Source organism: Bidens hawaiensis, unplaced genomic scaffold, assembly GCF_021521415.1.
Source record: "Bidens hawaiensis isolate Kalapana, Puna unplaced genomic scaffold, B.hawaiensis_p1.1 tig00018434_1, whole genome shotgun sequence".
Taxonomy (NCBI): Eukaryota; Viridiplantae; Streptophyta; class Magnoliopsida; order Asterales; family Asteraceae; genus Bidens; species Bidens hawaiensis.
The window spans coordinates 46,687-62,248 of NW_027492786.1; positions in this window are offsets into that span (position 1 = coordinate 46,687).

Below are 15,562 nucleotides of genomic sequence, written 5' to 3' on the forward strand. Positions count from 1 at the left end.
TGTGCCAGTTGTGGAGAAACGAAGAAAAATGGGGTCAGACCACAAGAAAGTTTGCAACGAACAAGTGCAACTGCTAGACGTAGGGATCATCCGCATTATCCACTACAAGACATGAGTCGCTAACCCCGTCATGGTACCCAAGGCGAATGACAGTGGCGGATGTGTATAGACTTTAAAGATCTAAACAAGGCGTGCTCGAAAGATTGCTATCCCCTCTTCGAGATAGACTTGACAGTGGATGCGCTGGTACCATTCTGTTACAGGTGTTTCTTGGATACCTATAAAGGGTACCATCAAATTCATATGGCAGCAATGGACCAAGACAAAACCGCATTCGCACTGACCATGGCACATACTATTACAAAATGATGCCATTTGGACTGAAGAATGCCGGGGCCACATATCAGCGCCTGATGGATCAAAAATTACAAGGACAGATTGGGAGAAACTTAGAAGTCTACGTGGACGACCTGTTTATCTATAGAGAGACAGAGTCTGCGCTATTGAAAGACATTGAGGTAACCTTCAAAACAGTCTGGAGAATTAGCATGAAACTCAATCCGGGTAAATGCTCCTTTGGAATGGAAGAAGGAAAGTTTCTTGGTGTAATCATTACTAGAAATGGCTTCAAAGCCAATTCGGAGAAAGTGGCGGCCATAGTCAAGATGCCGCCCCCCACCAAAATCAAGCAAGTACGAACGCTGAATGGACGATTGGTAGCACTTAACAGATTCCTGGAAAACCATGCAGACAAGTCTTTTCCATTTGTGTCAACACAAAGAAATTGTCTCAAGAAGACGTAGTTTTATTGGACAGCGGACGCGGAAGCCGCATTCTAGGAAATAAAATCACGTCTATCTGAACTCCTGATGCTGACAGCACCATTACCAATGGAGTTGCTAACAACGTATCTAGCCGCATCAGATAGGGCAGTTGACGCAGTCCTAATGGCAGATAGGGACAAGATCCAAACTCCTATCTACTATGTCAGCCGCACACACACAGACACAGAGACCATATATTCTACCTAAGAGAAACTGGTCCTCGCATTGATCCAAGCATCATGCCGCCTAAGAAGGTAATTCCAGGGTCACCCAGTTAATGTCCTCACCAACTACCAATTACAAAACGTACTTAGTAAGCCGAAAATTTTCGGTCGGCTCGCCAAGTGGGCTATCGAGTTGGGGAAACACATGTTAGAGTACAAGCCAAGACCCACAATCAAAGGGCAGTTCTTAGCATATTTTATTGCTGAAGTACCAGTGACACAAGAAGAAGATTGCCACGGGGAATTAGAACCTCCCGCACCACAACAGAAAGAAGACATCTGGCAACTCTACACAGTTGGAGTGTCAAATGACGAAGGCTTTGTTCCTGGTCTAAAGCTACTGGATCTAGAGGGCCAAGAATTTACATACGTCGTTTTCCTCGACATCAAAATCACAAAAATGAGGCGGAATATGAAGCGTTTCTTGCAGGCCTCAGGATCGCAAAGAGGCTAGGTGCTAGACATGTAGAAGCCCATGTATATTCCATGTTGGTAGCAAACCAAATTGGCGGGGCATTTGAGACCAAAGATGATGAAATGGCTCTGTACCTTGCACATGCCAAGGCGCTAACGCAGAACTTCACAACTTGCAAAGTAATACACATTAAGCAAAGTGAAACAAACAAGCAGACTCACAGAGAAAATTAGCATCAACTAGTTTTGAACACTTGGCAAAAGACATCCGCGTCGAGGTCCTCAACAACCTTTCGGTACCCATTAAAGAAGTTTTCATGATTTCCACAGGCAGTTAAACCTGGATGACACCAATCATCAACTTCTTGTTCACATGCGCACTACCGAGTAGCAAGGAGGAAGCCAAAAAGATAAGCCATAAAGTGTTGAATTATCAAATGAAAGAAGGAATTCTGTATCGGCGATCTTACTTGAGACCACTCCTCCGGTGCGTGGTCCCGCGGGATGCAAACTATTTGCTAAGAGAAGTTCACGAATGGTAGTAGCAAAAATCATGAACGTAGGTTATTATTGTCTGGGAATGCACGTTTGTGTAGATAAACAAATTCGCATGTGCGATGCATTCCAGAGACATGCGTCGAATAACCTTTGCTCGAAAATTAATATGATACCGGTTTTAGCCGCATGTCCATTTCAATAATGGGCCATCGATATCACATGTCCATTCCCATAAGAGCCATGACGGGTAAAGTTTTTGATAGTCGCCATCGACTACTTCACTAAATGGAAAGAAGCCAAGCGTCTGTCTACCATTAACGCCGCCGACGTGAAGAAGTTCATCTGGGGATTCATCATTTGCCGTTTTGGTTTACCGATGAATATTCTCAGTGACAATGGTACACAGTTCGTAGACCAACGCATCAAGGCCTGGCTTGCAGAGATGAATATACACCAGGCGTTCACCTCCATAGAGCATCCACAGGGAAATGGAGAAGTAGAGCGCGCTAACTGTAGTATTGTTGATGGAATCAAATAAAGACTTTGTCGCTACAGGTCTGGGTGGATACACCAAATCGCACATGTACTTTAGGCTATTCGTACTCAAAAAAACATGAGTAACGTGGAAACACCATTTAACCTAACTTATGGCACAGATGTGATGGTCCACGCGGAAATTGGTCCCCCCCCCCGCGTTTTGGCGATGGAAGAAGACAATGATGAACAAAGGCGCGAAGACTCAATGCTCGTAGAAGAAAGATGGCCCAACACACGAGCAAAATTACAAGCGCCAGCTCCACAAATATTACAATGCCAAAGTTAAAATATGTGAGTTCAACGCGGGAGATTACGTCCTTCGCAACAACAAGGAATCTAGTACCAACACCCAATGTCCAATACCACCACCACCCACCGTCCGCCACCACCACCACCATCCACCGTCCGCCGCCACCACCCACCACCACCGTCCGCCGCCACCACCACCACCCACCACCACCGTCCGCCGCCACCACCATCCATCACCATCGTCCGCCGCCACCACCACAACCCACCACTACCGTCCGCCGCCACCACCACCACCACCCACCGTCTGCCGCCACCACCACCACCCACCACCACCGTTAACCACCCACTACCACCACCGTCCATCATCACCCCCCCTCCCCCCGTCGGCCACAACCACCGTCCACTACCACCACCACCACCACCACCACCCACCGTCCGTCACCACCACCACCCACCGTCCGTCGCCACCACCACCCGCCACCACCATCCACCGCCACCACCCACCATCCACCACCACCACCATCCACCACAACCATCCGCCACCACCATAGTCCACCACCCACCACCACCACCACCCATTGTCGGCCACCATCACGGTCCACCACCACAACCGTCCATCACCACCACCCACCGTTCACTACCTACCACAATTGTCTACCACCATCCACTTTTATAGTTCATACACCACTACCAATTATTTTAGCAGTCTACAAATGTTAAATGACTTTTATCTACTGCAATATATATGACAGGTAACCACTTTTCAGCTTATGCAGACGATATCTAGTTTATAAAACAAACAGTATTATATTTTCAGATTGCAGACCTTCAGACCACATCTTCAGTTACAAACATTAAATCAGATGAAAACAGACTGCAGACGATTTTTGTCTTCAAAAACAAACAGCACCTAAGAAATCAAATGTTATCGCAAACGTCAAATTCATTTTCAAAGTTATCATCTTATCTCTTATCTTCTTCAACCCTGCCTTCATTTTAATTACAACTCTAAACCTCTAGAACAATACAACCGAGCTGCAAATCAGAATCAGGAAGCACCACAATGGGCTGCTGCTATGACCCTGGAAACAGCAGCGAACACAATATGCTCTAATTATACGGTTCCCCCGGCGATTACAAGGCTCCCTAACAACCAGACACACATTTCCAACAAGGAAGCCGATGATCTGAACATCCCCAATCTCCTAACATCCACAACAATTAACAGCAAACTGATTGTGGTGGTCTTCGGATTCGGTCAGCCACTGTCCAACATTTACTAACGGGTCTAACCGAACCTAACTAAATTGATGGAGGCCCAAGTATTAAAGAACGGGCCATGTTATATTTGGAGGCCTATGATCGTGCCTTCAAAGGTGGCCCACAAAAACGGGCATAACTTTGCCCACGAAGCTCCGTTTCAAGCCCATTACCAGTCAAAACGAAGCTTGAAGCGAGGAGCACGTTGTGGAAAACAGCCTATGGTGGTATGACCCATGTCCGAAGCCCAAAAACGCCTTCTAAATAAAGTTATGGGTATTTTTATGTTTTTTCAGTTGTTTTTGCATTTTTCTTTTTGGGTTTGTGTTTGGCCCTTGGCCTTTTTAGGGCCCATTTCGTATTAAAAACTTAATATATATGTTGCTTATGTAATATAGATGGTCAGACTTGAATTTGGATAATAAAGTTTTTTCTCTTCAATTTCCCTTGACCTTTGGATGGGATTTTGGAGTTTTGGGAAGTTCTTCACGGGTATTCTTTGAATCAATGTGAATCGATCTTCATTATCGTTTCACCGCTGCATAAAAAATTAACTCGAGTGAGGTATAAACACACGTTAATACTTCATTTATTTTAAAACCATCTAGCATTTTTAATCGTTCTGCGTCTGGTTGAGCTCTCGTTAAAATGAACCAACTAACTTAATAATAAAGAATGACTTATGAATAAATATTTGTTTGGATAACTAACTAATAAAATTTTGGCTTAGTTGGTAAAGTTTTGATATTTTGTTAGTTTGGAAATATGGGTACTTATTTAGTTTGGTTAACTTGCATAGCTGAATATGTTGCTAAACCGAATACATATATAATTACTTTCATAAAACTGGTTATGTTTAGCTGTTTGAGCAATAAGTTAAAATTTAAGGATAATTGCATATATAACCCGAACAACAATATTTTGGTTTCGTCGCATAATTATTGTTCTACATGAAATACGTGCTTAGTTAAATACTAATAACTTGGACAAGCTTGAGCATCCATACGGATATAAAATGTGCAATGGGTCAAACAAATGGTTAATAATTAACTACGAGCCTATGAGATGGGAACTCGAGTGTGGCTCCTCATTAATATAACGAACCGATGACCATTAACCATACACATACACGGTTCGGGACGCCATAAAGTATTATGATTATAATCAATATTATAATAGCTATTTATTTTTAACGAATCATTAAGCCTAACAAAGTTACTATTAATTGTCATCTTCGTGAACAAAATGTGCTACATGAGATAATTACCTTATCAGCGTACTCATAAGATAGTACCTCCCATACATGTTCTATACGTGTCAATACCGTAACGAGTAGCTTGTTTATTTAATTACATGAGATTATTATTAGTGACAAAAATAACATAAATGTCATATTGATTTTATATAAACTAAGTACTTTAGTTTATCATGAATAAAGTAACTGATAATGGCTTGTTTTTATCAAAATGATAACGGTAATATGATTTTAGTCTTTTACAATGTGATTTCGGTGCAATTGACAAACTTATGTTTTACCGATCTAATTTTTCGTAAAATTATTTTAAGTAACAATAGTATATAAGAATGTTATTTTTACAGAAAGTTTAAATTTGAAAGTGTTATATTAAAAATAGTTTAAGTAAAACATAGCTACTTCACCGTCAACTTTAAGCGAACGATTAACTGGTTCATAGAACCGAACCTTGTTTTTAACTATGGATTTTAAACTAAAACACAGAATAACCTAATATAACTTCAAATATATCATTTGAAGCATTTTCATCATAATACCCATAAACATTTTAATTACTTGGAAAACCGAACGATACACATTTATGAGATAATTGCATTTTAAAATATAAAATAGATGTTTGAAAATGCAAATATATTTTAAATGATGTTTTCTTACAGAAATATATATAAGATATTCCGTTTTGATTATATAAAATATTTTATTAACATACGATGCCTTATTTTTGGCAAGAAGCGGTAATTAATCGCGGTGTATGGTTAAGCCGACCCAAATCAAACAAAGAGTTTTATAAATTATAAAAATAGAAACTGTTTATAATATTTCAGCAAGTTATTTATTATGTGACTTTCATTGTAATTATAATTTATTTTGGTAACAAATGGTTACGTTACTAGTCTAAAAGTTGTTATGTTATGCCATTTAAACAAAGTACGGGGACTAAAACCGTACATTTGAAACTTGATGAAATTTCCAAAACTTACAATATTATATTTTTGTATATTATTTGCTAGTTAGGAATTTGGATTCATCAAAATAAAGATTTTGGGTCATGTAAGTGTAGTTATAAGTCGCTACGCTTAAAACGAAATACCGGTAGTAACCGGCGTTGTCGTGCATTGAGAAAACTAAGTTATGTTTTTCACTATAAAAGAAAACATTAGAATTATTGATTTTAATAATTTTGATCATATGATATCTGAAACTTGGTGGAACCCGAGCTTATAAAAAATGGTAACTTTGTCAAAACTCGACAAAGTTGCATATTATGATGCTTACTTGTTGTACGTGAATTGATGTACATAAAGTTATACATCTTTTCAGCATCAAATAATCTCTAAAAACTGTAATTTCTATCAAATAACATAGCACATAAGGCTACCTATCATAATAAAATGTAATTTCAGGTTAAGCCAATCCCCAAACGAAGAAACAAGCAAAAAGACGAAGAAAAACGGAAGAAAACACAAGAAAAACAAGAAACACGCCCCATGCTTCTGAACACCAAAAAAGACAAAATCTACAAGAAAAGACAAAAACTGGGAACAAAAGCATGGGCCGTGCCCTTGACCACGGGGCCGTGGTTATTAACAAGAAAAGACAAAACAAATTTGGCACATGTTATAAAAATGCACGGTGGCGTGCCTACGTAAGAACAGGGCCGTGCTTCACACTCCAGATTACCTATAACTAGTGGCTCATTTTGCACTCATTTGGTGTGCCTTGAAGAGAGTTCTATCCGGTTTTCACTTATAAACACACACACTAACACTAACATTGAAGATCTAATGAAGAGTTTTGAAGGCTTGGAGGTCATTATCATCAGCCATCATCATTAACCATCATCATCATCATTAAGAAGGAAGATTCATCCACATTTTGTTAGATTGTTCTAGTTTTATCATGTGTTTGTTATTATCATCCATTCTAATATTCATAATAATGCTCATTATGAGCTAAACTCCATTTACCATCTAATATCTATGAATATGCTTTGTTTTACTTGATAATGATATAAAACATGTGGTTTAGTCTAGTAAAGTACATGGTTATATTACAATTATCTTTTGATGAGAAATGTTTCACCATCTTAAATCAACAATTCAAAGTTGGTGATTGTTAATTCTATTGGCAATCATTCATGATCGATTCATGTTTTTGAAAAATAGAAATACTTTGATAAATTATCGAAACATGGATCCTTATATTGTATTTAGAAATGATGAGATATAAGTTATGATCTATTTCTCTAAGACTTGGTAATCAGATATGTTAATGGAATGTGTAATTATAACCTACTTAAATCAACCTAGGGGAGGTTGTGTGAGTTAACTACAACCACCCGAAGTTGTTAGAATTGGTATTTGAGAAATCGAAGTCAATCCTAATCTTTTTTACTTTACGAAACTACTTGCCAACTTAAATTGACATTCTCGAGATAGCATGACATTAGGAAAATGTCGACTTTAAAATGCGCATGTCACTCCTTTTATGTCAAAGATGCTCACTTAAGGCTTAAGGAGCTATCTATCATATATTATTACGGCAAGTTTATCACATGTTTATATATCAATCATCAATGATAAAATGGAGTGGATTCTTGATCATAGATGGTAACCTTCATATAATTGAACTACTCGTTTAGAATCTCTCGTCTTGGTCACCTACATATTATATATAAGTATTTATATTTTATAAAAAGTTCAAAAATTAAACCCGAAATGATTAAAACCTCGGATTAAAGTAAAACAACGATTCACTATTAGAAACATTTGTGTCCACGGATCGATACTTGGTTCTTACCAATACTCTTCTACATATACGATAGGTGCACTTGTGCAAAAGCAAACTATCCAATCCATCATATTCTATACAAGCTACGCAACACACATCAAGTTTTTGGCGCCGTTTTCGGGGACACAGTACGTTTCTAAGAACGATCCAAGTCTTAATTTAATCATTGTTTATAATTGTACATTTTTTTTACTTTCATTTTATTTTTATTAGTTACTAACTATATAATTTTATGGCTAGCCTAAATTTAAATCTTTATTTACCTAACCTTTATTTTAGCTTAATTAATTTAGACCTTAGTTTAGTTTTAAAATAGCTTAGCCTAACTCGTAGTTTAACTTCTACTAACCTTTAGTCTAACTTTAACTAACTTTTACTTTAGTTTTAATTTTGATTTAGTCCCATGTATTTTCTCTACTTTTGAGCCTGAGCTTGTTTCTCCAATTTCTGAATCGGAACGACTCTTTCGTCGACGAGCCCGTAAACGGACTACAGAAACCGCCGAAGCAATCAAAGACGAGTCAGTAGACGCCACCACATCAGGAGAAAATCAAACCGAAGAAATGACGGCGGCCCAGAACAATGAGCCAAACTTGAGCCAGTATGCCAAGCCAACTCTTGAAGGCTACGACAATGGAATGGATCCACCCGAAATCACCGAAAATTTCGAAATCATATCAAGCACCATTCATATGGTGGAAAATTCAGTTCAATTTCATGGTCTCCTCGACAAAGACCCTCTTTCTCACTTATCTCGATTCCTACGAATCTGCGGAACCTTTAAAATTCAAAACTGTTCAGACTCTCAAATCAAACTCAAACTCGTTCCTTTCTCTCTGAGGGGTCAAGCCCTGGAATGGATAGAATCTCTTTCCTCTGGTTCCATCACCACTTGGGACCAGATGGTTGAACAGTTTCTCCTCAAATATTTTCCGCCTGACAAAACTGCCAAATACCGAGCCAGCATTACCGGATTCCGAACCAATGATGATGAGTCGTTACACGCAGCATGGGAAAGATATAAAAGTCTTCTAAGAAGATGCCCACATCATGGACTGAGTGTATGGTTACAAGTGCAAACTTTCTTTGACGCACAATCCAGTCAGAAAAAACAGGCCATCGACTAAATCGCTGGTGGAGACTTGGGATCCAAATCACCTAATGAAGCATTTGAAGTCCTGGATAAAGCCTCAAAGAAGAGTTTTGCTTACAACCCACCAAGATCTACACCTACCCATAAAGGAATACACCACGTTGATTCCAATACTCTTGTCACGGCACAGCTTGAAGCCCTTTTTAAAAAATTCAAACAACTTCAAGCCGAGCTATCAAAAACCAAACTCACCTGTGACACTTGTGGAGGAAGTCATAAGGCAAGTGACTGTAAACAAGTCATCGTGGACATGGAAGAAGTCGATTTCATCGCTCGACAGAACAATGCTTTCAGCAAAACAACTACAATCCAGGATGGAGGAACCACCCAAATTTCAGTTGGAAGGATGGAGGTAGCACTCAAACCCTATCCGGATTGGAGAAAAGACCGATCAATCAATCCTTCCAGCCTAAACCTCAATTCCAAGATCAAAGTTCCAGTAGCTATCAAAACCCAAGCTACTCAAAGATCGAAGAAATATTAATCCAACTCATGACCAAAACAAATGAAGTAGAAAAGAAGGCCGACTCAAGTGCTGTTGATATCAGCGGAGTATTATTAAACATGAATCCGATCTCAAAAGTCAACAAGCATCGTTACAGGATCTAGAAACTCAAATCGGACAAATTGCCCGACAATTATCCGAAATACAACCTGACACTCTTCCAAGCAACACAATCACTAACCCGAATGCGACAGCTAACGAATCAGTCCAAAACGAACCAGTCCATGTAACGAATTGGTCCATCTAATTCGTTATCTTTTCTAACGAACTGGTTATAGCGAATCAAAGGGTAATTCGTTACCCCTATCCCTTAACGAATTCAATACGAATTAGAGCTCGTTCGTTAAGTTCCTTTATACGAATCAGCTAACGAATCACCTATTAATTCGTTATGCTCCGCTAGCGAACTAGGGTTAGGTCAGAGAATGTCAGAACATTCTCTGACACTCCCCTTAACCTCGTACCACTTTCCGGCGCCGCCATTGCCGGAAAATCGGGCTTTCGCCCGAAAAAACGGATTTTAACTCGTTTTTCACCGTTTTTCGCCCCGTTCGATCCAGATCTGAGCTAGGGTGATCCCTAAGCTCATCTTAGGTTCGGTTTACACCCGATACCATCCGGATCTCGTGACTTAAACGGTTTAACGGTGTCGGCTCGTAGTTTCGCGATTATATCTAACGGGTTTAAGTTAATAAACATCATACTAGTATTACCTCGGGTCGGTGCTCGGTTTCCTTCTTGGTTTCGGCTAGAGGGAAGAGAGAGAACTAGAGAGAAGCTTAAGTGTGTGTTTTGGGTGGTTTATGGAATATGTGTGAAATGAAATTAAATGGTGATTAAGGGTTTATATATTTATGGATCATGGGCTTAAGCCCATGGTCTTTCCTTCTTTCTTTCATAACCCAAGTCCATAACCCATATTCATTTACCCAACACTAGCCCAACTCGTATTCTATTTATCTAAACCAATAACGACCCACTATAAAATAACGAAATTTATTTTATTATTATAACCAAAAGTAGGATGTTACAAGTCTTCCCTCCTTAAAGAGGTTTCGTCCCCGAAACCTAACTATTTCATAAACAAATTCGGGTAAAACTTGCGCATCTCATCCTCCGCTTCCCAAGTAGCATCTGAACCTTTGCGATGCTTCCATATCACTTTCACTAAAGGTATAACCTTGTGACGAAGTTGTTTCTCCTTGCGGTCAACTATCTCGATTGGTTGTTCAATGTAGTTCAACTGTTCATCAACCTCAATGTCCATTAGTGGCACATGAGACGTGCCATCAGCTAGGCATTTCCTTAGGTGAGAAACATGGAAGGTTGAATGAATTCCTTCTAAGTCTTATGGCAAGTTTAGCTTATAAGCCACTTCGCCTACACGATCTATAATCTTAAACGGTCCAATGTACCTTGGACTCAACTTTCCCCTCTTTCTGAAACGAATGATTCCTTTCCAAGGCGAGACCTTGAGCATCACATTGTCACCAACGTTAAACTCAATCGGTCGTCGCCGCTTATCAGCATACGACTTCTGTCTGTCTTGAGCAGCTTTCATTCTTGCCTTTATCTAATCGAACTTCGAAGAGGTTTCTTGCACAACTTCTAGGCTTCCCATCTCTTTCTGACCAATCTCTCCCCAACACACCAGGGTCCTACATCGTCTACCGTAAAGCATCTCAAACGGTGGCATACCAATACTTGAATGGTAGCTGTTGTTATAGGAGAACTCTGCTAGATGCAGATGATCATCCCAACTTCCTCCAAAGTCTAAAACAAAAGCACGTAGCATATCCTCAAGGGTTTGGATCGTCCTTTCAGACTGTTCATCGGTTTGAGGATGATACGCCGTACTGATGTTCAATCTCATTCCCATAGCTTCATGGAACTTCTTCCAAAACCTCGAAGTGAATCGAGTGTCTCTATCAGACACGATCGATAACGGCACTCCATGCTTGGCTACAACCTCTTTTATGAACAAATTTGCTAACGTTTCTGACGAGATGGCCTCTCGTATGGGCAGAAAGTGAGCACTTTTGGTCAAACGGTCCACTATCACCCAGATGGTATCATAATGCTTAGCTGTACGAGGTAGCTTAGTTATGAAATCCATGGTGATGTGTTCCCATTTCAATTCTGGTATCTCTAGAGGCTGCATCTTTCCATAGGTTCTGGTGCTCTGCCTTGACTTGCAAGAAAGTTAGGCACTTACTGACAAAATCTACTACATCATTCATCATGCCTGGCCACCAGTAATCTCTTTTCAAATATTGGTACATATTCGTAATTCCTGGATGAATCGAATACCTTGACTTATGAGCTTCATCTAAGATTCGACCTCTGAGATCCCCACGGCGTGGTATCCACATACGGTCAAACCTAGTCTTAACACCATGAGTGTTTTCCATCAACTCGTCTTTCTGACCGAAAATCCTTTCTTTCTTCACTAACCCTTCATCTATCAACACTTCAGATTGTACTTTGATGATTTCATCAAACAGACTTGAATTCATAATCAGCTTGTATGACTTCACTGTTGCAAGGACTTCCTCGTTCTTACGACTTAGCGCGTCGGCGACCACATTAGCTTTACCAGGGCAGTATTTGATGTCACAGTCGTAATCCTTAATCAACTCCAACCACCTTCTCTGTCTCATGTTCAATTCCTTCTGCTCGAATAAGTACTTTAAACTCTTATGATCTGTGTAAATGGTACACTTAGTACCATACATATAATGTCTCCATATCTTTAAGGCATGCACTACTGCTGCTAGCTCTAAATCATGCGTTGGATAAGTACTCTCATGGACTTTCAACTATCTAGACGCGTAAGCTATCACCTTACCTCGTTGCATCAACACGCAACCCAACCCACGATGCGAAGCATCAGTACAAACAACTAAATCCTCGTCACCATCGGGTAGAGCAAGGATTGGAGCTTGCGTGAGTTTCTTCTTCAACTCCTGAAAAGCCTCTTCTTGAAACTTACCCCAACTGAATACTATCGACTTTCGGGTCATACCGGTCAACGGTGCGGCTATCTTGGAGAAACCTTCCATGAATCTCCTATAGTAGCCAGCTAACCCTAGGAAGCTTCGTATATCATTCGGATTCTGTGGAGTCTTCCAATTCGTTATCGCCTCAATCTTAGCTGGCTCCACGGTAATCCCTTCAAGATTTATCACGTGGCCTAGAAACTGCACTTCTCGCAACCAGAACGCGCATTTCGAAAACTTAGCATACAACTTCTCTTTCTTCAGACTCTCCAATACCTCTCTCAGATGCTTAGCACGATCAGACTCGCTCTTTGAATAAATCAATATATCTTCTATGAAGACAATAACTGACTTATCCAACATTGGCCAACACACCCTATTCATCATGTCCATAAATGCTGCAGGAGCATTCGTGAGACCGAATGACATCACGAGGAACTCGTAGTGTCCATACCGCTTCCTAAACGCTGTTTAGGGATGTCTGCCTCATTCACTTTCAGTTGATGATAGCCTGATCTGAGATCTATCCGTGAGAACCAACTTGAACCTTGCAGTTGGTCAAACAGATCATCAATCCTTGGCAAAGGATATCTATTCTTTACCGTAAGCTTATTCAACTCGCGATAGTCTATGCATATTCTCATACTTCCATCCTTTTTCTTCACGAATAACACCGGTGCGCCCCACGAGGAAACGCTCGGTCTAATAAAACCCTTGTCGGGGAGCTCTTGCAGTTGGGATATCAATCATTTCATCTCGGACGGTGCTAGACGGTAAGGCGCTTTCGCGATAGGTTGGGCTCCTGGTACTAAATCTATCTGAAATTCTATCTCTCGCTCCGGTGGCAACCCCGGAATATCCTCAGGGAATACTTCTGGGTAGTCGCACACGATAGGAACATCTTTCATCTTTTTCGTCTCGGCCATAGCGTTGACAACATACGCCGGGTAGGCACCGCACCCTCGCCTTAACAAACCCTCGGCTTTTATCATCGAAACGACATTATGCCCAGAACTTTCCTTATCACCATATACCGTGACCGCACTACCATCCAAGGATTTTAACCTTATTATCCTACTCTTATACACTATCTGAGCTTCATACTCAAACAACCAATCCATTCCCAAAACTACATCGAACCCTCCTAAGGTCATAACATACAAGGTAACAGGGAACTCATGTCCCTCTAACTCTATCTTACAGTCCTTAACCATTTTCATTATTTTAACCGAAGTATCACTAGCAGTTTCTACTATAAAGGTTTCAGGCACTCGGCAACATTTCATTTTAGCTAATTTACTAAACAGTGTAGCTACGAAACTTCTATTCGCACCCGAATCAAATAATACTGAAGCAGAAATACCGTTTACTAAAAACGTACCAGTCACAACATCCAGAATCTGTTTAGCCTGCTCCTGGGTCAGCATGTAGGTTCTAGTCCTTGGCCTAGCTTGATCGGTATCCTTCTTTCCACTACCTCCAGCCCCACCATCAGTACACTCCCTTGCCATATGGCCCGTCTTACCACACTTGTAGCATACGGGTTTTACATCACACTCATTAGAATAGTGCCCCACCTTTCCACACTTATAACAGGCATTTGTTCCAAGTCTACACTCCCCACCATGAGCCTTTCCACATTTGTGACACACATCCAAACCAGTGCCCCACTTTCACTCTCCACCATGCACCTTCCCACACGTCTTTCTCTCCCACACCTTCTGCTTCTTTTCCTTAGAGTTCCACAACTGGGTACCAGGTCGTTTAACAGGAGAGACCCACTTCTTGTCTTTCTTCTCTTCCCCCCACCACAACATCGTCCGCAGCCAGATCCTCACAAACCATCTCTGCAAGTTTGACAATAGAGTCAAAAGTAGCAGGCTTATCCGCCCTGACCAGCATGCGAACCTTTTGTGGCAGTCCCCTCACATAACACTTGATTCTCTTAGCCTCGGTGTTGACCATTTCGGGAACCAACCTAGACATTCGGTTGAACTCGGTGGTGTACTCACGATGTGTCATCGTCCCAGCTTTCAAGTTCAGGAACTTCATCTCCGCCTTCTCAACCTCGGCGTCAAGACATAATTTCTTCATAACCAGTTCTTTCAGATCCTCCCACCTCAGGGCCTTAATCTCATCCCGGGTCTTCCTCTGCTCCATACTTTCCCACCAATACATTGCCTCCTCCTCAAACGATTGGGTGGCATAACCGACAGCTTGGTCGGGACGACACTCGCTGATTCAGATAATCTTATCCATGGCAGTTATCCATTGAAGAGTAGCGATTGTGTCTCCCAAACCAGTTAGTTTCGGCGGGTCACAGCCCTTGAAGGACTTATAGTTGCACCCACCTCGGCCTCTTTTCCTACCATCAGCCTTCATAGACTTAACCTCACTCGAGGCCTCTCTTTCTTCTTCTTCTTCATCTCTCCTACCACCTCCTCCCTCTCATTCAGCGGTTCTTTCACGGCCACCTACAGACCCCTCCGGATTCATGTTTTTCACAGCCGCGACTACCGCTTGGACAATAGCTGCTTGGATTAAGGGATCTAGTTGAACCCCTTCATTGTTGTTAAGGTTTCCTCCAGCTGCACTTCCTTCTTCTTAGGTGTTGGAAGCTGTTTCTACCGAAGGTCGTTGGACGCGGCCATGACGTCCGGTGCGGCCTCCTGCTCCAACAACTGCCCTAGATCCAGCCATCGTATTCTGGAAAGGAAAGCACAAACGTCATCACTTAAGGAACTATTTAGTACAAGGATAGTAAGGTTAACAGGTAATAACAGTGGCCAGCTGTGATTAGCTGATCACGTTACTCTCCGTGTCCTATACACTTCCTCTTATGAGTCTATTTGTG